At 52.4% G+C, this 26,176-nt stretch overlaps 1 pseudogene; it reads right to left on the minus strand.

The window, feature by feature from the left end:
* Positions 1-7,157: 7,157 nt before the first annotated feature.
* Positions 7,158-26,176, minus strand: part of LOC135460524 (zinc finger protein 569-like) — a 51,537-nt pseudogene continuing 32,518 nt past the window's right edge.

The raw sequence follows: 26,176 nt of genomic DNA on the forward strand, positions 1-26,176 counted from the left end.
ATTTTACACCAGGGACCTGGAGAACCATTCCCAGCAACTGGGAAAATCCTAGGTGGTCCAACCACCCATAGATGAGGTCTCCAAATTTGCCCCGAAAGTGGGTCCAGCTTTTATAGGCCAAAAAGAGCAAGTCCAAGTGTCCTGATGATATTTTCAGCCCAGAAAGCCCTGCTGCTGATGGCACACTTCACAACCAGCGGGAGACACAGCTAGGCAAAAGCCCAGACCTCTGCTGGGAGGCTTTCTCCTCAAACACCCTTCAAACAAGCCTCCATGCAAGTCAGTTGGGAAAGTTTCTTCAAATGATCCATTTCTGGCATATAACTACACAGGGTTATGTGAAAGATTCTAAAGCAGCAGCTCTGGACTCAAAGAGCCAGCACTAAGAGTCCCTGTCATCTGTTTGTAGCTAAATCACACGTTGGGGGAGCTGAAGGAGTTTGGAACGAGCTAAGAGAGCGGACCTCTGAGTGTTTTAGATGATGCCATTGCTTTTTCTTCTCTTCTACATAGACAGGCAGGGTGAGTTTGGCTCACATCTCCACCGCATGGCTCACAGGGCCGCAAGACTTGTAGTTACAAGAGCTTTGAAGGATTTCTTGGCCAAGAAGACACGGCCAACAAGGATATTTATGTTTTGCACCCAATCCTTCAATATTTCGTCTTACGGACTCATGCTCTGGGGGTCTCTAGCTGGTCAGAGTGACTCCAGATAAGTTAGAAAGTCCCTTTTCCCAGCCCGGCGGTTGAAGAAGGAGTCGGAGCTCTTCATTTCTCGGTCTCAAGGTTGTTCATTGTATCTTATCTATACCATTCTTTCTCCTGTCCTGCCGAGGTCCGCTCAGCAAGACAGTCTAAGGCACTCTGCCTCCCCCGGGGCGGTGGTACCTTTTTATACTAAAAACAACTACGTGTACAATATTTGCAGTTCCTTTCCAATACCTATCATCTACGTTAGACAGTGAGCTTCTACACTAAACCAATCTAAAAGTGCCAACATCACAGCAGAAGATGGAGGCCAAGAAGAAGAAGGAGAAAGGCTGGACATGCCCAGAGTCCTCCATCTTGCCCCTGAAGCCCCATTCTAAAAACCCCCAAAATCAATTTTTCCACTCTGTGATAAATTCACTATCATTCTACTTAAACTTTTGTGGCTTGTCATTCTTCCTACAAGGTTGGTAATTGTTTTTGCCAAGGGCTAAATCAAAGGCACAAGGGTCTTGGGCTCTGTGTCAAAGTCTCTGAGCCCTCTGACAGGGTCTCGAGTCTTGCAGGGCAGCCAGAGGAATTTCCTGGGTTCCCACATCATGCTACAGTGTAAGCCTCCTTAGCCAATCATGCTATGGCACACAAACCTACCTCACTGCATCCTAAACTTCTTGTTTACCATTGTAACTACTTGGATTTTTTCTAGATCTTGAACTCTAAAACCCTTAACTTTCCTCCACTTCAACTTTCCTCCCTGTGTCTCTGCTATAAACTAGAAATCCGCATTCTTGCTTCTAGCACCTAAGTTTGGGAGCCCTTTCCAAGGTCTCCGATCAAATCCTGTGTTTAATTCTAAGCTTTGCTGACAAGACCAAAGGTCTCAGATTTCCCTGCATTTGGGTTTCCAACAACACTGATGCTGTTAATTCCAGAGTGCCCGGGATGCGTCTTGCAAGTCAACTCTGGCAGGATGAAGGCGGCCGCCAGGGGGCTGCTTGTGGCCTCTGACAGCCCATTGCTCAGGGCTTGCCAGCGCCCCAGCCCCTCAGGGGCTGCCCCAGCCCGGCCAAGCTGCCCGGCAGCAGCGCCGCAGCCCCACCGCAGCTCCAGAGCAGCCCCATCCAGAGGCACCTGGGAGCCCTCAGCAAGGCAGCCAGCAGCACACGGGCACGAGGACACGGATGGCGCTTCCTGCCTGGCACAGGGCTTGTGGCCATCTCCAGGCACCGCTCTGGCAGGGATGCCCGCAGCTGCGGCCCCTGCCCAGCCGCTCTGTGGGCAGCACAAAGGCTTCAGCAGAAGCACCACAGGCCAAAGGGCTTCTGGCCAATTTTCCTGCAGCACTGCACGCCTGGGCAGCTGGCTGAGCACGAGCACCCTTTTCCCCCTCCTCCCCTATGCCCTACGGACCCTGGGCAGCAAAAGAAAGATCCTGGGAATCTGTGTATAGAAGACAGTCTATATTTACATCGTAAAAGAAAACAACAAAGTGAAAAGAATATTCTCGGAGTAGAAGAAAATTTCTCCTGACTCAAGTGGCGTGTTCTGGTTTGACACTGGCACAAGGCCAAATGCCCACATGAAAATACACCTTCTCTGGTGTCTGCTGTGAGATTTTGACCAGGAATAAACAAAGCAGGCTCTCACTTGAAAAAGAAGAAAAGTTTATTAACTAAACTACAAAGACAATTACTAAACTACACACAAAAGGAAGAAAAAAGAAAAAAAAGAAAAACACAAGGAAAATGAAACCTCACAAAAACACTCTCCTCCTCCTCTTCCCCCCCAAATTCCCAATACAATACAATCCAAAATCAATTCTGGGTCCAGCACCACCCTTTAGAATGCTCAACTTCAGTTCCTCGAGAGGAGAGGGAGTCCTTCCATGTGTCGTGGTGGCCTTTTCTGTCCTTGTTCCGGTGCTCTCACCACCGGACCAGAAATCAGGGCTGCTTCCAGGGTTGTCCTTTAAAGGAGGCTGTGTCCAGTTCCAGAAAAGCTCAGTCTCTCACCTCTGGGACATCTGTCCCCCCCATATTTTATATACCCCCTGGGGCCGAGGGGTACCCACACTGAATCTTCTTTGGCTCTGGGACATTTCTCCCCCTGGTCTCAGTCTCTGTATTCCAGGGGAACATAGCTCTGTCCATGGCTACACAAAAGAGTCCAGCATAAAATGCCACTCCCTCTTCTCCATCTTCCTAACATCTCTCACTCTCTCTCTCTCTCTGGTCCAGACCTTCATCACTCGCTTATTTCCTTCGTCCTCCTCCACTCTTATCTCTCATCTAGGAAGGGTTAGTGTTCTGTGAAGTTTTCATTGTCCAAAGAAAGGGTTAAAAACTCCTCCAAGCGGCTGGACTCCTGGCTGCACCCCCCCTCACCATCTCCTCAGCCGGGCTGCCTGCTGCCAGCACATGTTTACTGCTTTCAAGGTAACGGCACACAAACACCGGCACACAAACACCGGCTGCACTCTCTCTGTCTGTCTCCAAGGTGGCGGGGGGGGAACAGGCTGCCCATTGCTTCCCGGCATTTCCTCTTCCTTCCACCCTTGGGGGGGGGCCAGGCCTACCTCTCCCGGGCCGGGCCGCATGGCTTTTCCCCTCCCCCAGCCCAGCCAGCAACTGGGCCGGGGGAGAGACTCAACTCCTTCACCGCCGGAAATCCAAAGAGGAGCTGCCAGGGGGAGAGCCCTGCTTTTACCCTGTGTTCTCGGAGGTGGACCCAGTGCCCAGTGGTTAGGCCAGGTGGCAATATTCAAATCTGAACACTCATTGGCCCCATCCACACAGCATCTCAGAAATCCTGTTTCCGGGTCAAACCATGACATGGCCCCAGCAAAAAGAGCTTCTGGGATCAGCTATAAATACAGGTATTTATAGGGATACTCATCAGATTTTTCATCAATTTCTATTTTTAATTTTTACTCATCAGCAGTTTCTATTCCCAATTTTTACGTCACAATTCTATACACAATTGTGATTTAATTTTTCTCAGGATGTATCTTCATGGAGTATCCCCAGATGGTTGGGGTCCGGTTTCCGAAAGAAGAAAGACGAATCCCATCTGGTGGGGTCCAGCTCTCCAGATGTGAGTCCACTTTTTAATTGCAGAGACTATAAATCTAATAACAGTGATGTCCAGCTTCCCTTGGTTGAAACCATAAATCCTTGAGGTGATGTTCATCTTCCTTTCTCAAGCTGTTTTTCTCTGCTTCAATAAGGCGTGAGATAAGCATGTTTCCTTTATAAGTATGGTAAAGCTATAGTTTCAAGGACACCAGCAATATTCTAAAATTTAACTTCAAAAGGTTATTATTGCAGAACTATTTAAGGATTAACTACAAGCAAAAAGCAACATCCTTAACGCTTTAATTCCAGTGCTCCTAAATCAACTAAAGATAATTGCAAACAAAGGATAGGTTCAAAGGCCTTCTTCCACGCTTTGCTTTCCTCAGTTATTATTGGAATTTGCAACTGTCCCATTGTCGGTCTCCACACATATCACAATCACAAATACCCACATTGCCTGTATGTAGCTGACACGAAACACAGCTTTGTATTTCACACTCCCAGCTGCTCCCTGCCCTGGGCCGTGCGGGCCGGCTCGGCCCGTGCTGGGCACAGGGAGCGCCCGCCCGAGGGGCAGAGCCCGCACCGAGCCTCCCCTGTCGGCGCTCCCCGCAGCTGCTGCAGGACGAGAGCCGAGCGGCCGAGCACCTGCGCTGGGCCCTGCCGCGCCTGCGGAGCCCACAGAGGCCCCTGCAAGAGGCGGCCGTCAGGTTCATTGCTGAGCCCCGAGCCCGGCGCCCCTCCCTGTCCCCGGCCCGGCTGCTGCCCCGGCTACAGCGGGAGCCGCGGCCGGGCCGCTGCAGCCCCGCCCGCCCTGGGCGCTGCCGCCGCCCTCCCGCAGCCGTGCCCTGGGGCGGCAGCGCACGGCAGGGCCCGGCAGGAGCCCTGCCCGGGAGGAGGGCGTTCGGCCGCAGGGCTGGCAGAGCCCGTGTCGGGCAGCTGTGCCGCCTGGCGCCGCCACATGATCTGTCTTGCCAGGGGTGGCCGGAGTGCTCATGATGGGGCAGAAGGAGGAGCTGCACGTCTTCACTGAGGGTGAGTCAGGGCAGCCGCGTGGCAGCGAGCACTGCTGGGCGGGGGCAGCTCCAAATGCCGGCTCCGCAGCTACAATCCCTGCCCGGGCTGCCCAGGGCTCTGCTCCCTGTACGGACGAGGGGCGGCGGGGACAGAGCCCGGAGAGCTGCCAGGGACACGTGGGGGATCCGTGGCCAGCACCTTCCGGCCGAAGCCATGGCAAGAGCCGGCTGGGATGGCCCTGGCAGGAGGCTTTCCTTGAATTCCCTCAATCTGGCCTCTGACCTTGGCTCTGTTCCTCTCTCTTCTAGCTCTTCAAGCCCTGAAGGAAGATGAGAGTCCATCGTGCATAAGCAAACTGCTTCAGATGACCTTTGATAGAAGATCTGCAGGACTTTGTTTGTCTGATGGATCAGATGTACCAGCGTCCATTAGCGATTTCCAGTGCCCATTGAAGATGGGAGCACCTGCAGAGCAGGATGGACCCGCTGGAGCTCCAGGCACAGCTCTGGCTGCTCAGAGATGAGCCTGTGCGAAGCTCCAGGAGCTCCTGCCATCTCTCTCCCTGTTGACAGCTCCTTCCCTTCCCTGCAGCCCTCAGGCCCTGCTCATCCCCTTTTCTGCCTCCCACCTCACCCCTTCGCTTCGCTTTCCCTTAATAAACTGTTTGGGTTTTTCACTTGACCCGCGTCTCCGTGGAGCTGAAGCGACGCAAAACCTGAGCCTGGGGACACGCAGGGCCCTGCTGCCGTTCTCCTCCGCGCTGCGTTCCGTGCACGGACAGAGAGGAACAAGGGCAGCTCAGGCTGCAGAGGTTCCTGTCCCGCTGCTCCCGGGGCCATTTCCAGCCAATCAGAGCGTTTGTCGCTGATGACTCATCAGTTGCCAGGAGAGGAATTTGGGGCGGGAGAGGTGGCCCCGGGGATGGGGATGGGGCGTGCGGGGGCAGCCGGGGCCGCACTGGTGGCACTGGGGGTGCTGGGAGCCCCCCCGGCCGCGGGGGGAGCGGGGGGCTGGGGGAGAAGGTGGGCCCCAAATTAACCCAAAGGGGGGTCGGGACTCCCAAAGGGAGCAGGAGGCGCCTGGAACCCCCAAAACCAAGCACGGGGGAGGGGACTGGGGACTGGGGGAACGATGGGGAAGGGGCGGGAGAGCGGGGGGAAGGAGGGGGAGGAGCCCCCAAACAGGATCAAGCCAACTTGATGTGGCCACCTTCAGAGGGGGACGGCAGCCAAAGGTAGCTAATGGTAGCCAGAGCTTTTTCCCAGTCCGTGTGAACCCAGTCTGTGCAATCCCAGTCCATATAATCTCAACCCAGTTTATCCCAGTCTGTATTGTCCTGGTCTGTATGGTCCCATTCCATATGGTCCCAGCCCATATTTGATCCCAGACTGCGTGGTCCTGCACACACGCCCAGGGTCTGGAATTCCAGTTCCCAGCCATGAAAAAATGTTCCTACCCTTGAAATTCCTTCCTATCCTCTCAAAAAAATGAAATAAAATTATAAACAAAAAAAAATTAAAATTGAAATTGAATAAATTATTATAAAAATACAATATAAAAATTTCAAGTCTTCTTTACAATACTCCAACAATGATTCAACCCAAACCAACAACTATTACTATAATATTACCAATGCATATAAATAAACAAATTATATACCAAGAAATAAGTTTGAAAGTCTTAACTCAATAACTAATATACTTTAGATAAAAAATATCTAAAAAAACTAACATACAATCTAACACACCTTAGGAAAACAATTCATATTACAAATACACTAAACAGAAAACCAAACACCACTATAATTTTTCATACATTTTAAGCAAACAATTAAACTTTAATAACATCCTTAAGTACTCTTGGGAAATTAATTTTTTTTTCAAACTTCTAATTTCAGGTGCGTGGTTTTATTTGGATATTGGTTTTTGGATTGTTTGGGTTAGATGATTTAAAAAATGAGATTTTTATAGGAATTTAATCAGCTGAGAAGGCAGCACTCTGCAAACAGAACTGACCGAAAATGAATCGGACAGAAATAAGTAACTCTGAAAGTTTTCTTTGCTATCAGATACATTCCACCCAGCCACCCTACACAATCCCCATCCCACTGCTCCAAATTGGGATCCCACTTCTACCAATCACCTCCCAATCCCAACTCACCCTGGTGGCGGTGGAATCAAGTGAGTCTGGCGTGAGACTGAGTTTTTGTGAGGCAGGAATAAGCAATTTGAGGTGGGATTGAGCCCTGTTGGGTTAAAATCCAGTTGTTTTCAGTGGGATTTGAGTGGTTTTGAAGTGACAGATTGATCCCTCTTGGCTTTTGGAGAGCAAAGACATGCAGAAGAGAAAAACATTTAAGCCAAACCAAAAGGAGAAGCAGCCAGGTGTGTTCCCAACATGGATCACAGGGAATGTGAGTGACCAGGGCTGTGCCCAAAGTGCCTCCTCCAGTGGGGGATGGAGCTGGAGCAGCGCAGGAAGCTCTTCCCGCACTCAGGGCACTCACAGGGCTTCCCTTAGTGGCGCCTCCGTTGGTGTCGGGTCAAGTGAGAGCTCCTGGAGAAGCTCTTCCCACACTGGGGACACTCGTAGGGCCTTTCCCCAGTGTGGATGCACTGGTGTCTGACGAGGTGGGAGCTGTCCCTGAATTGGAAGGGCCTCTCCTCTGTGTGAATCCGATAGTGCCGGAGGAGACCTGACTTGATCTGAAACCCCTTCCCACACTTGGAACACTCACAGGGCCTCTCCCCTGTGTGGATCTTGTGGTGATGAATCAGGCTGGAGCTGCGGCTGAAGCTCTTCCCACACTCCCCACACACATAGGGCCTCTACCCAGTGTGGGTCCTTCGGTGCTGTGTCCGGTTTTCGGCTGTTTGAAGGGCCTGGAAAGGCCCGGGGTGGCCTTGGGGCAGCCCGCGTATCAAAGGACGAGAAGAGGCTTCAGTTCTTCTTTCGGTCTCTGTGTTTATTAATTGTTTATCTAAAAGATTTTCTTTCGGCCCGACAGAGCTCTGCTCAGCAGCCAGCCATGAGCACACTCCCGTCCCCTCCGGACAGTCACCTATCTTTATACCCAAAGTTGCGTGCACAATATTTATCATTTTTCCCCAATACCTTTCACCCTTATTGCCCGGTGCACTTTTAGTAATGACCAATCCCAAAGTGCCACCATCACCACAGAAGATGGAGGAGAAGAAGAAGAAGAAGAAGGACAGGACACGCCCCAATTCCTCCATCTTACTTCTCTAAACCCCCCTGTACAGAAATCCTAAACCCTGTGTCTCACTCTCTAACTAACTAATCCCTTCACCATTCACCCCGGTGAAACCCTCCTATCCTCATACAGGTGTCGTCTCCTGTGTAGGATCAAAGTCCAGCCACCAGACACTTCTGGCAACATTCCAGGACTCCCGAGCCCCCCAAGGGTGGTCTCGGTGACTCGGCACCTCAGTCCTGAGGTGCTGAGATCCCACAGTGCTGGATCAGAGTGGACCCTCAGACTGAAGCTCTTCCCACATTCCTCACACTCATGTGGTCTCTCCCCAGTGTGGATGCGTCGGTGCCTGACAAGACTGATATTCTGCCTGAAGCCCTGCCCGCAGTCGGGGCAGCGGAAGGGCCTCTCCTCTGTGTGCGTGCACTGGTGCTGGAGGAGATTGGAGCTGGTCTGAAACCTCTTCCTGCATTGATCACACTCATAGGGCCGTTCCCCAGTGTGGCTCCTCTGGTGCAGGATCAGGTTGGAGTTCCACCTGAAGCTCTTCCCACACTCCACACACATGTGGGGCTTCTCCTCACCATGGAGCTGCTCATGGAGCACCAGCTCCGAGCTCTGGCTCCATCTCCATTCCCCCAGGAGATCAGGTGTGTATGCTGGCAACCGTTTTGCTAGCACTGAATCAGTTCCCTAAGGGAGATGAAACAAATAGTCCCGTTCAAAAACACTGGGCCAACCGAACGCTAGAGGAGGGCCCACAGGTGGTAATTAGAAACGAGCTGGGCGAATGGGAACGGGGCAGGAGGCTGATGCTCACGGGGAGAGGGTACGCAGCTGTCAAAAAGGACGGCAAAATCAGGTGGTGTCCACTTAAGTCAATTAAGGTGGACCTTCATCACGAGCAGAATGAGACTGACGAGAGTTGCGAGTTTCTGTTTACAGGACATGCTCATGGGACGTCCTCATGACGCGTACATGCCCATTCCAGAGGAAAGTGACAGACCACCAAGCCGCCAGACAGCGCCCGAGAGACCCGCATGGGTCAGACCCAAGCATCAAGGGTGTTTCTGTGTGATTTTGCTGTTGGGGCTTGTCACCAGAGGGCAAACCAGCCCAGACCACTACCCCCATTGGCCATTCAGGTGGGTCATGCGACACCTTAGTAGCAACAAGGTGCTCAGGGAAATCACCACACCAAACACCCCATCCTTCGTGCTCCGCATTACCGACCTGTTCCCAGGACAACCAAAGGTAGACCCCAATTCCCCACACGCCACACACATGTACCTATCCTACTGGTGCCCAGCTTCAAACCCAGGAAAAAGCTACTGCAATCAACCAGGGTGGGGATATTGTGGGCACTGGGGCTGCGAAACCATTGTTACAGATGCCAGACTGTCGGGGCCTGGGTGGGATCCACAAGAGCCCGACAAATTCTTACAGTTCACCTGGGAACCCAGCGGATGCAAAACACCTGTCTTCCTCCAGGGAAGCTTTTATCGCAATCGCCATAAAATCCCAAAAATTCGGAAATGCACTAGCTATAACATGACGGTCTTGCAGCCATATCACCCCAGTTGGGCCATAGGCAGAACGTGGACAGTAGTCCTTCAAGGGTCAAAAGAGAGAGTGAATGTGCGAATTATCAGGCTCCAACTGTCGGCGCCCCGAGCGGTCGGACCCAACAAAGTGATTAAAAGGGTGCTGAAAGGGAGAAACGCAACTTACCCTAAAACCTTACCCACAGGGGTCAGCAAAGTCCCAACCGGCCATGCGGAAGCCTTTCAGATAGACCCCTCAGCCAGGTCGGACTCGGACACAATCCTTCGTATGTTAGAAGCTACCTTTATATCCCTGAATGAATCCAACCCTAACCTAACCGAATCCTGCTGGCTTTGTTACAATGTCAAACCCCCCTTTTATGAAGGAGTCGCTTTAAACACTCCCTTCAGTTACTCCACAGCCGATGCCCCTCACCAGTGCAGATGGGAAACCCCTCGGAAAGGAATCACCCTGAGTCAAGGCACAGGCCAGGGCAGATGCTTTGGCAATGCAACCCTAGCTAGGCGGAGAGGCAACGTCTGCACCAAAGTTGTCGAGCCCGACAGGAAAAACAATAAGTGGGTAGTCCCATCCGCATCTGGGATGTGGGTTTGCCAGCGATCTGGAGTGAGTCCCTGTGTGTTCCTTGCCAAATTCGATGACTCTAACGAATTTTGTGTCCAAGTTCTGATTGTTCCTAGGGTCCTGTACCACTCAGACGAAGAAGTGTACCACCTTTTTGAGGAACCCAGCCGACTCCACAAAAGAGAAATAATAACAGGTGTAACTATTGCGATGTTGCTCGATTTAGGAGCAGCAGGAATGGCAACGGGTGTCTCAGCCCTAGCGACCCAGCACCAAGGACTGTCCCAGCTGCAAATGACCATCGATGAGGACCTGCAAAGGATTGAGAAATCCATCTCCTTCCTGGAGAAGTCAGTCTCCTCACTCTCGGAAGTGGTCTTGCAGAACAGGCAAGGTCTGGATCTCGCACAAAGAGGCCTGTGTGCCGCCTTGAGAGAGGAGTGCTGCTTCTATGCAGACCACACAGGAGTCGTAAGAGACTCCAGGGCAGAACTCCGAAACAGACTGGCTCAGAGGCAGAAGGACAGGGAAGCCCAATAGGGCTGGTTCGAGTCCTGGTTCAATCAATCACCATGGCTAACCACTCTGATTTCTACCCTAATAGGACCGCTGGCATTGCTGCTTCTAGCGGTTACCTTCGGACCATGCCTGCTGAACAAGTTGGTCTCATTCGTTCAGACCCGCCTGGAACGGGCCAACATCCTGTTCATCGGCCGGCGAATCCAACCAGGGAACACTGCCAGCCACAAGTCCTAAACTTGTCTGGCAAAAACTTACTCAGGTTTACCAAACCCCTTTCCCTTACCGAACTACAACCTTATACCTCATTTCAGTACCTATGTATATGACTACCTCATTCATTTGTGCAAAAGGAGGGGGGAGATGTGATAGATAGGGTCAGGCGTTTGGAAGTTTTCGCAATGTTACGGGAAGGCAGGGCCCCTGTCTCCTTAGATAAGAAAATTAACATAGCAATGCAACCCCCTAAACCAGATGCGGGTAACTTTCCATTCCCTACCCAGTAACTTTCTACCACTTACTAACCATAGATGGTAAAGACAGACCCCCTATGATGTAGAAAAACCCTAAATTATAAAACCCCACGAGAAGAGATAATAAAGGCCATTTGACCGTCCACCACATTGGTGTCTGCGTGTTTCATAGGCCCGAGCGACCCTGGAGAGTGGGTCGCCGTGCCGCATCCTCAGAACTAGGTCGCCAGCCTTGTATCAGAAGGCTACAGTTGTGAATACTGCTTGTAATGTAATAGAGTTTAGAATTGCCTATTCTTGTGTTGCAGAGAGTGTGACACAGTTAGCCCATAGAACTTTGCTTCTTCCAAAAAAAAAAAACAGGGGAAATGTTGGGAATTTAGCTGACTAGAGACTGGAAAACTACAAGGCCATGGCTATTCCAAGTCCTGCACCTGCAAGATAGTGTGTCCTTGGGCCTAGCTGAGTATCATAACCAAGTGGACAGAGAGACGTGAGAAGTAGAGAACGTAAGCCCAAAGAAATGAGGAAGAGTTGATGGTATAGTTCAACCAATAGATCGCTTGGCTTACAGAATATTCCTAAGCTTACTACTTGCTGTATAAGTGTTTGATGCTTTCTTCAATAAACGGGACCTGTGGTGAACCATCTGGTGTCCTGGTCTCCATCCTTCGACAGTCCAGTCCCTCCCAGTATGATCCCAAGATGAGCTCAGTGTGCTCCCAGTCCCTGGCAGCATGAACCAGTTGTGCTCCACCTTGTTCCAGTTGCTCTCTTTCACACTCACTTTCCTTCCAGTCACTCCCAGTATGTCCCAGTGTAGCCCAGTTCCCTCCAGCATGTTCCCACTCACTCCCAGTTCCTTCCAGTATGATCCCATTTCCACCCAACCACTCCCAGTCAACCTCAGTGTAGTGGAACTCACTGCCAGTATGATCCCTGTCACCTCCAGCATGATCCCAGTTCTTCCCAGTATAAGTCCAGCAGTTTCCAATCACCCCCAGCATGCAGTCAGTCACTCCCAGTGTATCCCATTTGCCTCTAACATGGTCTCAATTTCCCCTTTTCAAGCTCCTGCTCACTCCCAGTATGATCGCAGTGCAGCCCACTCCCTGGCAGTGCTGTCACTGCTGGGATCCCCCAGCCCTGTGTGAGTTCCCCCCTGGCGGATGTGCCGAGAGGAGCCCCAAGGGCTGGCAGTGGCCAGGCAGGGTCCCCAGCAAGGCCCAGTTTGGATGTGCAGCCCCCAGTTTGCCCAGTTTGCCTCTCCTTTGGCCGGGGCTGGGTTCCCCCCGCCCGCAGCGGCTGGGAGCAGCCGAGAGCCCCGCGCTGCCCATCCCGACCTGTCCCGGCTCCATCCCCGCTCCTGGCACGGGCTGCGAAGGCTGTGGGAACGGGGCAGCGAGGGTGTGGCTGCTGCTGGGGGAGGAGGAGGAGGGAGGGAAGGGCAGGGATGAAGGGGGAGGAGGAGGCGGGGTCGGGGGGAAGAGGAGGAGGAGGGGGAATGGAAGGGGTGGGATGGAAGAGGAGAAAGAGGTGGAGATAAGTCAGAGGAAAAGGAAGAGGGGGAATGGAAGAGGGGGAGCGGGAGGATAAAGAAGAGGGAAGGAGGCGGGGTTAGGGGGAAGAAGGAGAGGGAGGAGAGATGGAGGAAGAGAAGGAGGTGGAGATCAGACAGAGGAGGAGCAGGAAGAAGAGGAAGAGGAGGGACAAAGGCGGATCAAGGCTGAGCAGACGGAGGCGTGCTCGAGCCCTGCCTAAATTCGCAGCTCCCACCTGCTGGATCATCGCCCCGCCCCCGTCGCGCAGGTGAGCCAGGAGGGGGATCGCGGCCCGGATATCCCGGGGGTCCCTGGGTTGGGTTTTTGGGGGGATGTTTGGAGAATGAAGCAGTCCAAGGCTGAGCGGAAAAGGCCCCTCGGGGGGACATCGGGGGGTGCCGGTGGCGGCTGCCGGCAGAGGCAGCCTGGAGGAGCAGAGCCCTGTGTCCCCCAGGAGCCCAAAGTGGGGAGCCCAGAGAGGGGGGAGCGCCGCCATTGGCGGGAGCCTCAAGAGCCTGGAGAGGGGCAGGGGGCACTCCTTGGAGCCGCTGCAGCCCCGAGCAGAGAATGAGGGGAGAAGGGAGCCCGGGAGCCCAAAGAGCCCCGGCATCCCGAAATGGGGAGAGCCAAGAGGGGGCAGCTTTTGGCATTGCTGGGACTGCCAGCAGCCTGGGCAGGGCGGGCACCGAGGAGAAGGGGGAGCCCCAGTCCAAGTGTGACCCCAGCAGCGGGGACAGGGGGGAACCCCCAAATACCAAAGGGGAGGGACCAGGGACAGGCAACTCCTGTGAGGCTTTTTCAGGGCTGAATCTTGGTGTTTGGGAGGGATTTCTGGAGCCTAGGTGTCCGGTGACTTGTACAGATGGACTTGGGCAGAAGGACCTTGAAACTCATCATGTGCTGGGGGAAGATAAAACAGGGAAGCCTTATAAATATGATTGTCTGGCAAAAGAATTTGGGAATATAGAAGCTATAAGCAAGATTGAGATGAAAGCAAACTTTGGGATACCTTAGTTACTGAGCAACTGGAAAACAATGGTGTGGCCCAACTGAAGGTAATCCCCTTTTGATGAAGCAATTCCCTCTGCTTGCAGCCTGATCCAAGGGTCAGAGCAGACCCTACTAGCTTAGCACAAGGGGTCCAAAGTGTAGTTTGTAGGGCTTGAAATGTAACACAGTGTGGTGATGTAATGCTTCTTAAAGGCTGTATGTAAATGCTCTAGGATTTGTATCTTGTACTAGATTGGTTAGTGAGAAATAGAATATTCAACCCAGAAGAATATTTATTGTGTTGTAACGGGAACCTTACTCTCTTACACTCTTACCCTCTTCCTATCTCACCCTCTCATGCTCTCTACCCCTCTTTTCTCTCGGACCTGCTCCAAGCTGTGGCTGGCAGCTCCAAGCAGGCCTGCACCCAGGCCTTTGCAATAAACTGCAAGTTCCATGACCTGCTTCAGAGATCCTCGTCTCCGTCCGTCCGACTGCTACCCCCCAACCTCTACAACGTGCTCTCCCTTGTTTCCCAATCCGGGATTTCCATTGCTAACGCCTGGAGGCTATGAGGAAGAGGAAGATGCCTGGGACACTGAGGCAGGTGAGGAGAAGTCAGTGCCCCATTTCCCTCTGTGCTGCTCATCCCACCCAGCATGGCCCAGCTGCAGCTCAGCCACGGGGATCTCTTGCCCTTGCCTGTGGCACGGAGCAAATCCCATCCTGTCTTGTCCTTCCTCCCCAGAGCAGGAGCTGAGCATGGAGAGCAGGGAGGACAAATGCCGCGGCAGAACCTGTGGCAGAGCGTTTTGAGCGCTCACGGCCACGAAGCCAACGGAGGAAAGCCGCGAGATGCCCACGAGGAGTGGCTGCAAACGCAGCTGGCGGATCTGAGAGGGAAGAGCCAGCCTGGCCGGAAGGCGGCCGAGATGGAGCCAAGCTCGGAGCTGGTGCTCCATGAGCAGCTCATGATGGGAGAAGACCAACGTGCGTGGAGTTGGAAGAGCTTTAGTGAGCTGCAGGCTGATCCAGCACCAGAGCCCCACACTGGGACTGGCTCTACAAGTGTGGGGAGTGTGGGAAGAGCTTCAGGGAGCTCAGCCTGATCGTCCATCAGAGGAGCCACACTGGGGAACGGTCCTATGAGTGTTCAGAGTGTGGGAAGAACTTCAGCTGGAGCTCCCAACTGATCACGCACCAGAGGATCCACACTGGGGAGAAGCCCTATGAGTGTGGGTGTTGGGAATTTAGCTGAATAGAGACTGGAAAAGTACAAAACTGTGGTTAATTCCAAGTCCTGCACCTGCGAGATAGTGTGTCCTTGGGCCTAGCTGTAGTATGATAACACATAGTGAAAGAGACATGAGAAAAGAGAGATGTAACCCCTAAGGAATGAGGAAGAGTTCATGGTATAGTTTAACCAATAGATTGCTTGGCTTACAGAATATTCATAAGCTTATTATTTGCTGTATAAGTGTTTGATGCTTTCTTTAATAAACTGGACCTGTGATGAACCAGCTGGTGTCCTGGTCCCCTTCCTTCGACATGTGGGGACTGTGGAAAGAGCTTCAACCAGAGCTCCCACCTTATCCAGCATCAGAGGATCCACACTGGGGAGAGGCCCTATGAGTGTGGGGAGTGTGGGAAGAGCTTCAGCAGCAGGTCTGACCTGTCCAAGCACCAGAGGACCCACACTGGGGAGAGGCTCTATGACTGTGGGGAGTGTGGGAAGAGGTTTCTGACCAGCTCCAATCTCCTCCGCCACTATCAGAGTCACACAGAGGAGAGGCCCTTCCAGTGCCCTGAGTGCAGGAAGGGATTCAGGGACAACTCCACCCTCATCAAGCACCGGCGCATCCACACTGGGGAGAGGCCCTACAAGTGTGATACGTGCAGGAAGAGGTTTCAGACAAGCTCCCATCCCCTCCAGCACTATTGGATTCACACAGAGGAGAGGCCCTTCCACTGCCTCGACTGTGGGAAGGGATTCAGGGACAACTGCACCTTCATCAGACACCGGCGCATCCACACTGGGGAAAGGCCCTAGGAGTGTCCTCAGTGTGGGAAGAGCTTCTCACAGAGCTCTCACTTGAACAAACACCAATGGAGGCATCACTGAGGGAAGCCCTGTGAGTGCCCCAAGTGCGGGAAGAGCTTCGTGTGCTGCTCCAGCTCCATCCCCCACTGGAGGAGGCACTTTGGGAACAACCCTGATCACTCACATTCCCTGTGATCCATGTTGGCAACACACCTGGCTGCTTCTGCTTTTGGTTTGACCTTAATTTTCTTCTGCTTCATCTTCATCCCTTAGAAACAGCCAAAACAGGGTTAAATAAAATAATGTGATCAAAGATGTCTAAAGTCCTAGAATTTCAGAGGTTTTTAAAGGGGAATTGATGGTTAGGAGACAATATTCTGGAAGATTTGTGCGGTCTGTGAGGGGGTCTGTGTTCTCCATCTCTTTGCAGTCCAAAAGCCAATATGGTCATCCCAAAAAAATTAAATCCCGTGCCAAACAACTGAATTTAATTCATACAGGCTCAATCCCACTTCAAAATGCCTTGTTCCCACACTAAAAAACTCAGTCCCATGCCAAACTCACTCCATTCCACAGTCACCAGAGTTAGATGGGGTTGGAAGGAGATTGAGAGAAGTGGGATTGCAATTTGGAGCGGTGGGATGGGGATTGTGTGGAGCTGGCTGCGTGGGATATATTTGATAGTAAATAAAACTTTCAGAGTTAGTGATTTCTGTCGCATTCATTTTTAGTCAGTTGCAGTTCTGTTTGCAGAATGCCACCTTCTCAGCTGATTATTTTTGTGTCTTCCTTTCTCTTCTGCCTCTCTTTCCTGCTCTGTTTCTCTCTCAGTGTCTCTCTTGAGCCAGGGCAGCTGCCACCAAAGATCCTCCCCTGATTTAGGTGCCGGTCCCGGTCTCAGTCTTGGTCTCAGAGCGGTTCTGGACCCAGTGCTGCTACGGGTGCTGGTCCGGGTCCCGTGCACTGCCAGTCTCGGTGCTGGTTCTGGTGACGGTCTCGGTATCAGTCCTGGAGGGCTCCCGGTCTCAGTCCTGGTCCCGGTCCCAGAGCAGTCCTGGTACAGGTGCCAGGTTCCAGTCTCGGTCCTGATCCCAGTCCTGGAGTGCTGCCGGAGCCAGTCCCAGTTCCAAAGTGGTCCTGGTGCCAGGCCCAGTGTCAGGCTTGGTGCCAGTCTTGCTCCCAGTGCCAGTTCTGGTGCTGGTTCTGGTCTGGGTCTCGGTCCTAGTCCTGGTGCTGGTCCTGTAGCGCTGCCAATCCCAGTTCCAGTGTCAGTCTCAGTCTTGCTGCGGGTGCTGCTGGTTCTGCTGCTGGGTTTGATCTTGTTCCTGGAGAATTTGGGTCCATTTGGGTGATTTTAGGCCAAACTGGTCAGGTTTAGGGTGGGCGTCAGATCCCTTGCAGGGATTTCAAGCCTTTTGGGTGGATCTTAGGCCTCTTTGGCTGATTTTAGGCCAAATCTGATGGGTTTGAGGGTGGATTTTAGATCCCTTTGGATGATTTCAGGCCCATTTGGGTGGGGGTTGGGCCTGTTTGAGTGATTTTAGGATAAACTGGGCAGGTTTAAGGTGGATTTTAGATGCCTTTGGCTGATTTTAGGCCCATATGGGTGGATTTTAGTCCTCTTTGGGTAATTCTTACCTTTTAACGGTGATTTTAGGTCCCTTTGTGTTATAGATGGCTAATGAGATGATTGGCTCTCACAATTAAGGGATGAATGCTGTGTGAATATTAAGAGAAGCTTTATTGATGTGTGATTATGTTTTTGCAGTCTGTTGGTTAGATGTCCTCTCTTCTCCCCACAGTCCCCTTTTCCCCCTATTGTTGCCATCAGACAGCCTGAGCCATCCAGGACAGGTGGAAGGAAGGCAAGTACAAAAACTTGTTTCGCGGGGAGGGGGCGTGGCATGACAGCACCTGACCCTCCAATGAAGCTGCAGGAAATCAGAGTCCACCAATAAACAGCAAAGAAGAGTTGACTGACAGACTGGGGGAGGGGCCAGGGTTGGCTGATGCAATTCCCTGGGATATAAAAGGCAAAGCGTCCATCTTGAGGACGAGCCAGGCACGTGGTAGGCAGCCATGAGGGAAGCTCCCAGGCCTGTTCTTCCTTATTTAGTCCTTTTGTTTTAATTTCTGTTAAGGTTGAATAAACCTTTTAAAATTTTGAAAGTCAGCAGGCATTTCTCACAGTAACCACGGGTTCCTTTACTGGAGTTTGGTGTGCCAGAGAAACACCAACCATATATTCTCAAGAGGTCAAAATGACAGAAACTTTTACTGGCAAAGTACAGAAAATCAAGAAATTTTCGACAAAGATTTAATAAAAGATCCAATTCAACATAAAACACCATAGCAGTAACTTCATTAACTCAGCCCGTTGCACCTGGAAACATTTAATCACTTAAGTTGTTGAGTTATCACAAAATGTTCCGTATCAAGAGCATTAGAAGAAGAAGACAGAGAGACAGGAGGACAGAAGCTCTATAGAAAGAAATGCACATGGCTACCAACTGCTGGGGTTCCAACGTGGGTGAGACACAAACCCCAACCACAGAGCCCCTGTGACACATCAAGGCCCCTCTGGAACAAAGAAACCATTGCTGACAGTCCAGAAACTCATGGAACCAAGGGCCATTGTGACAATGCAGATCCAAGGACACCACGGTGGCACTATGGAACCTCATGGGAGCAGAGAGACCATTGTGACACTCTGGTGCCTCACGGAGTCGGAGGGGACCATTGTGAAACTCAGGCCCCCTGTGGAACCAAGGGCCAAGGATGAAGCTGTGGGGCCCATGGAACCAAGGAGCCATTGTGACACAGTGGGGCCATGGGGAGCCGAGGGGCCATGGGGACACATTGCAAGGGCTCAGGGAAGCCAAGGGGGTGTTGTGACACTGCAGAAGAAAGGAGAACACTGTGACACTACAGGATTCCTGGAATCAAGGAGACCATTGGGACACTGTGGGGCCCCATGGAACCAAGGGCACAGGGAGCAGGTGTGGCTGGTTTGGCCTCCCGGGGGCTGCTGGACTGGTCTGGTCGACCTTGGCATGTGGAGGGTTGCTCCTCATCTGCCCCTGAAGCACTGGGGCACTGGGCTGTCCTTCCTATGGGAGACAACTGTCCTGATCCTCCTCCAGGGCCCTATGGCCAAAACTGGGATTCCTTCTCCAAATTCCCTTACATGCACAGATTGTTCCCAGATGAAATCTGCCAGGAGAGACAGATCTGGCTGCCTTGGCTACCAGGGGCCACCTCTCATCTGCCTTTGAAACCCTGGGACCATCTGCTTTTCTTTCTTATGGGAAAAAAACATCCGTCTCAACCAGGCACTTATGCCAAAATTGGGCAACTGCCTCTGGAATTCCCTATATCCAAGGATAGCTCCCAGACAAAAGCTGCCAGGACTGACAAGTCTGGCTGGCCTTGGCTTGCTGAGGGCTGGCCCTCATCTGCCTCTGAAACACTGGGGCTCTCTGCTTTCCTCCCTAGTAAAAAGAATTCTTCCTGTTCAGGCGCCCATAGCCAAAACTGAGATTCCACCTCGAAAATGCCCTATGTCCAAGAAAAGCCCCTAGACAAAAGGTGCCAGGAGACACAGGTCTGGCTGGCTTGGCCTGAGGGTGGCCACCTCTCATCTGCTTCCAAAACACTTAGACTTTTTGTTTTACTTTCCTATGGGAAAAAAACCAGCTATCTTGACCATGGCCAAAATTGGTATTCCATGCTCAAAACTCAGTACATGCAAGGATTGCTCCCAAGTGAAAGCTGCCAGGACAGACAGGTGTAGCTGCCCTTGTGCTCCTGGGGGTGCCTCTCCCCTGCTGTCCAAACACTGGGGCTTGGTGCTTTCCTTCCTATGGAAAAGAACCATCTTTATCCATGCAGAAACAGCCAAAACTGGGGTTCCACCTTCCAAATTCCCGATATCCAAGGGTTGCTTTCAGACAAAAGCTGCCAGGACAGAGAGGTCTGCCTGGCCTAGGCCTCTGATGGCCCCCATTCATCTGCCCCGGAAACACCACTGGTGTTCTGTGCTTTCCTTCCTATGGAAAAGAACCATCCTTCTGCAGTGTCCATGTCTGAAATTGGGATTCCACCTCTGAAATTCTGAATATCCAAGGGTTGCTCCCAGGCAAAAGCTGCCAGTACCGTCAAGGCTAGATGGACTTGGCCTCTGGTGGCTGCCCCTGCAACACTGGGGCTGGGTTCTTCCCTTCCCATGGAGATCCCTGGGACACTGTGGGGACCTCATGGAACCAAGGGGGTCATTGTGGCACAGAGGGGCTTCATGGACCCAGAGACCATTATGACTCTGTGGGTCCTGATGGAACCTTGGAGACCATTCCAACCTTCAGGGCCTCGTGTCACCAAAGAGACATTATGACACCTGAGGGCCTCATGGAAGCAAGGAACCATTGGGACACTGTGGGGCCCCATGGAACCCAGGGAACATGGAACAGTTCTGGCTGGCTTGGTCTCCCAGGGGCCACCTGACAGCTCTGGCTGATCTTGGGATGTCAAGAGCTGCCTCTCATCAGCTCCTGGAGCAGTGAGGCTCCGTGCTTTCCTTGCTATGGAAAGGAAGTCTCTGACTTTTCAGATGCCTATTGCCAAAATTTGTACTCTCTGTGGAGAGTTTGGGATATGTGTGTGGAAGAATTCAGGCTGTACGGTCAGTCAGGACATCCCCCCCCCTGCAGTCAGACCTTTGCTCCGTACCTGGCCACACCCAGCTGGACATGAGCAGAAGGAAATGACACTGACTGCCCAAGCCATAAAAACCCCTGAGACCCCTCAATAAACACCATTTGCTGTCCACCACATTGGTGTCAGGAGCATATGGACCGAGTGACCCTGGGGTTTGGGCCACCGTGCCGAAAACCCGGGACACAGTCACCGCCCGGGGTTCGGGGATCGCCGGGACGAGGAACCGGGGGCTGCACAGCTGGCCTAGTGCAGCGGGTGGGACGCTCCCGGACCAGTGAGGAGCATGGACGCTATCGCGAAGGTCGTAAGTCAGATCCACACGCAGTGGGGTATCGAGTGTAAGCTTAAGGATATTTTTCTCGCAATGCCGAGACTGATAAAGCTAGGGGATATAGAAAGCCCGGCAGAAATTCTCCATCTGGAGATATGGGATAATTGCACGAAGGCTCTGGCCAAGGAAACCATGTACTCAGGCTACGGGAAAAACCTCAAATTGTGGAGCAGAGTTATCCAGGCTCTGCAAAAAGCTCAGCAAAAGCAAGAAACCTGGAAAGCCACGCAAACTTGTCTATTAGCCACGCTGCAGCTGGGGGTAGGAGCAGCAATGCAAACCACGGAGGACTTTGACCCTATCGGGCGCACGGAGGCGCGAACGCCGGAACTCCCTCAGTGACCAGGCTCACCATTGGAGGGGGGAAGCGCATGCGGACGTTTTGGGAGGAGCTAGCAGAGGAGGCGCGGAATGCTGCTATAAAATCGGACCCCGAAGCGGTTGATAAAAATGCACCCCCGCCATATGCGTTTGAAAATGGCGCCGGAGCGTGTGACCAGGGCTGGAATGATGACACGGGGGGTGGAAATGCAGAAGGCTCACTGAACAGCGCCAGCGTGGGCGAGCGGGGAGGTGGGGCGGCCCCTGAGAAGGTCAAATTAGGTCCTTATAGGGCAAGAACTTCCCCCAGCAGGAGGCGGGGGAACCCAGGGGGAGGGAATGGCCAGACCCCAGCAAGAAGGGGCGGGGTCGGGGCCCGAGGAAACGGCTGAGCAGCCTGGAAATGTCCGGCCAGTCGGCTTCCAGCTCGGACTCTGAGTCGAGCTGGGACGGGCTCGGAAGGTGGTCGAAGGATTCCGACACCAACTTGGGCTTTAACAAAAAGGGAGCAGCGGCATACAAGATCACTAGCTGCAGCGCTCCGGTGTGGGTTAAGGAGATATCAGAGAAAGATCGAACCCCGCTTACAGACTGGTGGAAAATAAAAATGGCTTGCACGGAGTGGGCTCCGTCTGCCATGCTGGTGTTCCGGGTCCGTGTGGGGGGTGCAGGCAGAAATCAAAGAACCTACTCCCGGTAAACCCGAAAGATGTACAACCAATTATTAAAGTGATGGCAGACAGGGGGATAAATTCTGCCATGGTTTCCACACTCATTGACAGCGTTTTTGGAGGCGATGATATGCTTCCCTTTGATATCAAACAGACTTGCAGCCTGATTTTCGATGGGGCGGGGATGATCGTTTTTAAACAGGAATGGGAGGACAACTGTGTAAAGCAGCTAGCCTTAGTAACAGGGGCAGACCATCCACTGCACAGCTCCAGCATACAGAGGCTAATGGGCACAGACCCCACTATGATCACCCCCCAGGCTCAGGCTGAGGGCCTGCAGGCCCATGAGGTTATGACAACAACCCATGCTGTCCGAGAAGCCATCCGTGTTGCTTCCAAAGTAATAGCCAGACCATCGCCATGGTCCACTATAAAGCAGAGTGAGAGTGAGAGCTTCACTCAGTTTGTGGACCGCCTTCAGGCAGCATTAAATTCCTCTGCATTACCCTCAGAGGCGAAGGGTCCTGTGCTAGCAGACTGCCTACGCCAACAATGCAACTCAGCCACCAAAGACATTTTAAGATCACTGCCACCTGGGTCCAATGTTGCTGCCATGATCAGACATGTTGCAAAGGAAGAACACCTAGCTCCCATCCAAGCAGCAGTTCGCACTGCAATAATCAGTGTGATGGCATGCTTTAAGTGTGGCCAGGCAGGCCACGTGGCAGTAAACTGCCCCCAGTCAGGACGCCCACCAGAAGGGGATCGCAGCTAACAGTAGTTCTAGCCACAAAACAGAAACGCTTAAACTTACCTCCTCCGCATCCTATCCCTTAGCCAAACCAACCCTCTCCAATCCATTCTTAAGTGTGGTAAATGCTACCTTCTTATCATTAAACCAATCCAACCTGAACCTCACAGAGTCATGCTGGTTATGCTATGATGCACCACCCCCTTTTTATGAAGGTGTTGCCCTCGATCTCCCATTCATCTTCTCAAAGTCAGACAATCCACGCCAATGCAGATGGGACACTCCCCGGAGAGGCATTACCCTAAGTCAGATTACGGGCTAAGGCAAATGCTTTGGCAATGCAACCTTGGCAAAGCAGATGGGCAACGTCTGCCGGGAATTCGTCAAACTTAAGGAAGGGAAGTTCCACTGGGTGATCCCAGCTGCATTGGGAATGTGGGTCTGTCAACGATCCGGGGTAAGCCCATGTGTACTCCTTGACAAATTCGATCATTCTACTGACTTTTGTGTCCAAGTTTTAATTGTCCCCAGAGTCCTGTATCGGCCAGGAAGAAGAGGTGTACCGCTTGTTCGAGGAACCCGACTGGCTCCACAAATGAGAAGTGATAACAGGCATCACCATCGCAATGCTCCTTGGTTTAGGAGCTACCGGCGCTGCCACAGGCATCTCGGCCCTTGCAACACAACATCAAGGACTGGCACAACTGCAGATGACTGTCGACGAGGACTTGCAGAGGATCAAGAAATCCATCTCTTCCCTTGAAAAATCCCTTTCCTTGCTCTCAGAGGTTGTCCTCCAAAACAGGCGAGGACTGGACCTCTTGTTCATGCAGCAAGGAAGCCTGTGTGCCTCCTTGAGAGAGGAATGCTGCTTTTATGTGGACCACACGGGAGTCATCAGAGACTCCATGGCCGAACTTAGAAACCGACTAAACCTAAGAAAAATGGACAGAGAAGCTCAACAAGGCTGGTTCGAGTCATGGTTCAACCGGTCGCCATGGCTCACCACCCTGATTTCTACCCTAATAGGCCCACTCACTATAATCTTACTAACCCTAATCTTCGGGCCTTGCATATTAAACAAACTGGTACTATTCGTTAAAAAACGTTTAGAAACGGTTAACATTATGTTTGTTGAGTGCCGACAATTACTTTAAGGTGTGCCAGTTACTAACACACTTACAATTTTATTCTAATTTTACTAAGCCATGAAATTTTGTAACCTCTACTGTTGCGGTGTGTTGCAATGTCCTGTTTTACCTTCTCCCTTCCCCCTCGCCCCTCGCTGAGTGTGCCCTGTCAATCAGGCTAACATACCAGCAAGGCGTCGTGTGATTGGTCCCTCAGGCCTGGGGGACATTGGCCCGTATAGGTGTCCCTAGTCCCTTGAGACCCTGCCCCTTCACCTGGTTGGTGGCTCACCTGTCCCTTCCCCTTCCCCTGCCCTGAGCTTATAAGGTTAATGAGACCATGCGGCCTCTATTCTGTTGGAGGAATTGCCCCGGCTCAGACCTCTGTACCCGTGGAATAAACATCTGGATATAACCCTCCAGCAGAATCCACTCCTTTCTTCTCTTCACCATCGCCAGAAGCTCTCTCTCCTGAGGTAAACTGAGTTCCTGACAAGCCTGGACTTGCGTCTGTGTCCCGCTGCAATCTCCGCCAGCCAAGGTATCTCTGGGGTAAAACACCACAGTGCTGCCTTTGGCCCAGCAGCGAGGGTCAGAACTGGCCCAGGCACCATCTAACTGGTTATATTGGGATTCATATTCCAATATATTGGCGTCCCTGTGGGTGGGCAAAGTGACTTCGCAGCCCGAGAATGGACTCGCAGTTCCTCAGAGAAGTTTCTGCCAGCCGTGCATCTAGCTGAAAGGAGCCTGGCTTCAAGACTCCCAGCTAGAGACTTTGGGAATATTCCCAGAAAAAGTTTCGTGGACTGTTCGGCGCTTCTGAAAAGCCCAGCTTCATTGTAGTGAGCAGATTTTCCAGAGGAAGAAAAGGGTAGCCTCTCTTGCACCCAGAGAGAGGTACTTTTCCGGTGGAGACCTGCCTGCCTAGACGCAGCCTGCAGCTTCCATTTCACGTGAGTATCTCTGCTTTCGGTAGAGCAGAAGCTCAAAAACAGACTCTGCCGCGAGTTCTGTTCCTTTTTTGCCTTTGCATTTTTGGCTGCGCAGCCCCACAGACGGGAATTCATAGCGTTCTAGCTTTATTTTTTGCCGCGTGGTTTCACTGTCTTTTAGAATTCGCGCCGGAGCGGGATCGCTCTCTGCCCTTCCCCCCCGGCTCAGCAGCGTGCTCGGACACGTGTTAGGAGACTCTCTTTCTTCCTCTGCTCCGCGGGGGAGGGGGGGGCGCTCTCTTTCTACGTGGCCGGGGGAGGGGGGGGCTCTCAGCTCTCCGCGGAGGACTCTCTCTCTTTCTCTGCACGCGGCGGGGGGGGGCGTCCCAGTTTCGGCTGCCACGTGGAGTGGCTGCTGCCTCTGCTCCGCGGGGGGGCTGCATTCCACGGCAGGAGAGGCTTTATTTCTGCCTCGGCTCGGCAGGGCGTGCCCTGCTGCTGCTGCCCGGGAATTTTAAAAGCAGTATATACAGCTGCATTGTGAAGCTTTTGTCTGCTCGTTATCGCTTTCTATCTGTGTTTTTTTTTTAGAAACTGGTAGCTGATTTTAGCTTTGTTTTTGGTCAGGCAGGATTAAGTACTTTGCTTTTTACATCTAACATGGGTTCCAAACTTAGCATTGTACAAAGGGGAGTGTATTATAATATTGTTAGCATTTTAGTCAAGAGTAATGTGAAATTCTCTAAAGGAAAATTGAAACAGTTTATAAGATGGCTTTTTCTGCAGTTCCCAAACATTTCCCCTGAAGAAATCCACAATATTCAATTCTGGGATAAAGTTGGGAATGAATTGATAACCTTAGGACAATCTGGCAAATCACCCTCAGCTAAATTTGTGTTCTGGAGTTTACAAATTCGAACAGCATTGCTCAAACAAAAGGAAATGGAGAAAAAGCCAAATGTAAAGCCATGTACCTCTGCTCTCCCTGTTCCTCCCTCTCCTAGCCCTAAAACCCCTAAACCTCTTTCCCCAAAACTTGGTATTTTAAAGAGTGCAAACTCATTGGGAAGTCGGCTCCCAGAGTGTGCAAGAATACCTGAGTTGTTTTGTTCACAAAGCCCTGGCCAGGCTGCGTGTCTTTCCCAATCCCCTGTATCCCCCTCCTCTAAAACCCAGAGCACGTGTTAGCTTTCCGGAGAGCAGTGATGTCCAAAATGGCCCCCAGTCCCTAGGGGGTCCACAAGATGGTGGATGCCATGTGGCATCTTCCCAAACCTGGTCTTCTTCTTCCCAAAATCCTCTTAAGCATCCCAAAATTCCTGCCCCATCCCCCTCTCCTCCTGTTCCTCGTGACCCATTCCGCCCTTCCCCCGCCTTTCCTGCAGTACCCTCAGCTCCGCCCCTCTACTCCTCCCAGGGGGCGTCTGCTGACGTGATGTCACCAGGCGTCCCCGCCCCCTGTTCCAACGGTATCCCCGCCCCCTGCCAGCTCCTTGACCCCGCCCCCTGTTCCCATGGTTTCCCCGCCCCTTGCCGGCTCCCTGTCCCCGCCCCCTCCCCGGGTTCCCACGGTGGGGACACACCCACTGCCTGTCCCCAAACCTGTAGCTGTGATCC

Source organism: Zonotrichia leucophrys, unplaced genomic scaffold (genome assembly GCF_028769735.1).
Source record: "Zonotrichia leucophrys gambelii isolate GWCS_2022_RI unplaced genomic scaffold, RI_Zleu_2.0 Scaffold_53_334942, whole genome shotgun sequence".
Classification (NCBI taxonomy): domain Eukaryota; kingdom Metazoa; phylum Chordata; class Aves; order Passeriformes; family Passerellidae; genus Zonotrichia; species Zonotrichia leucophrys.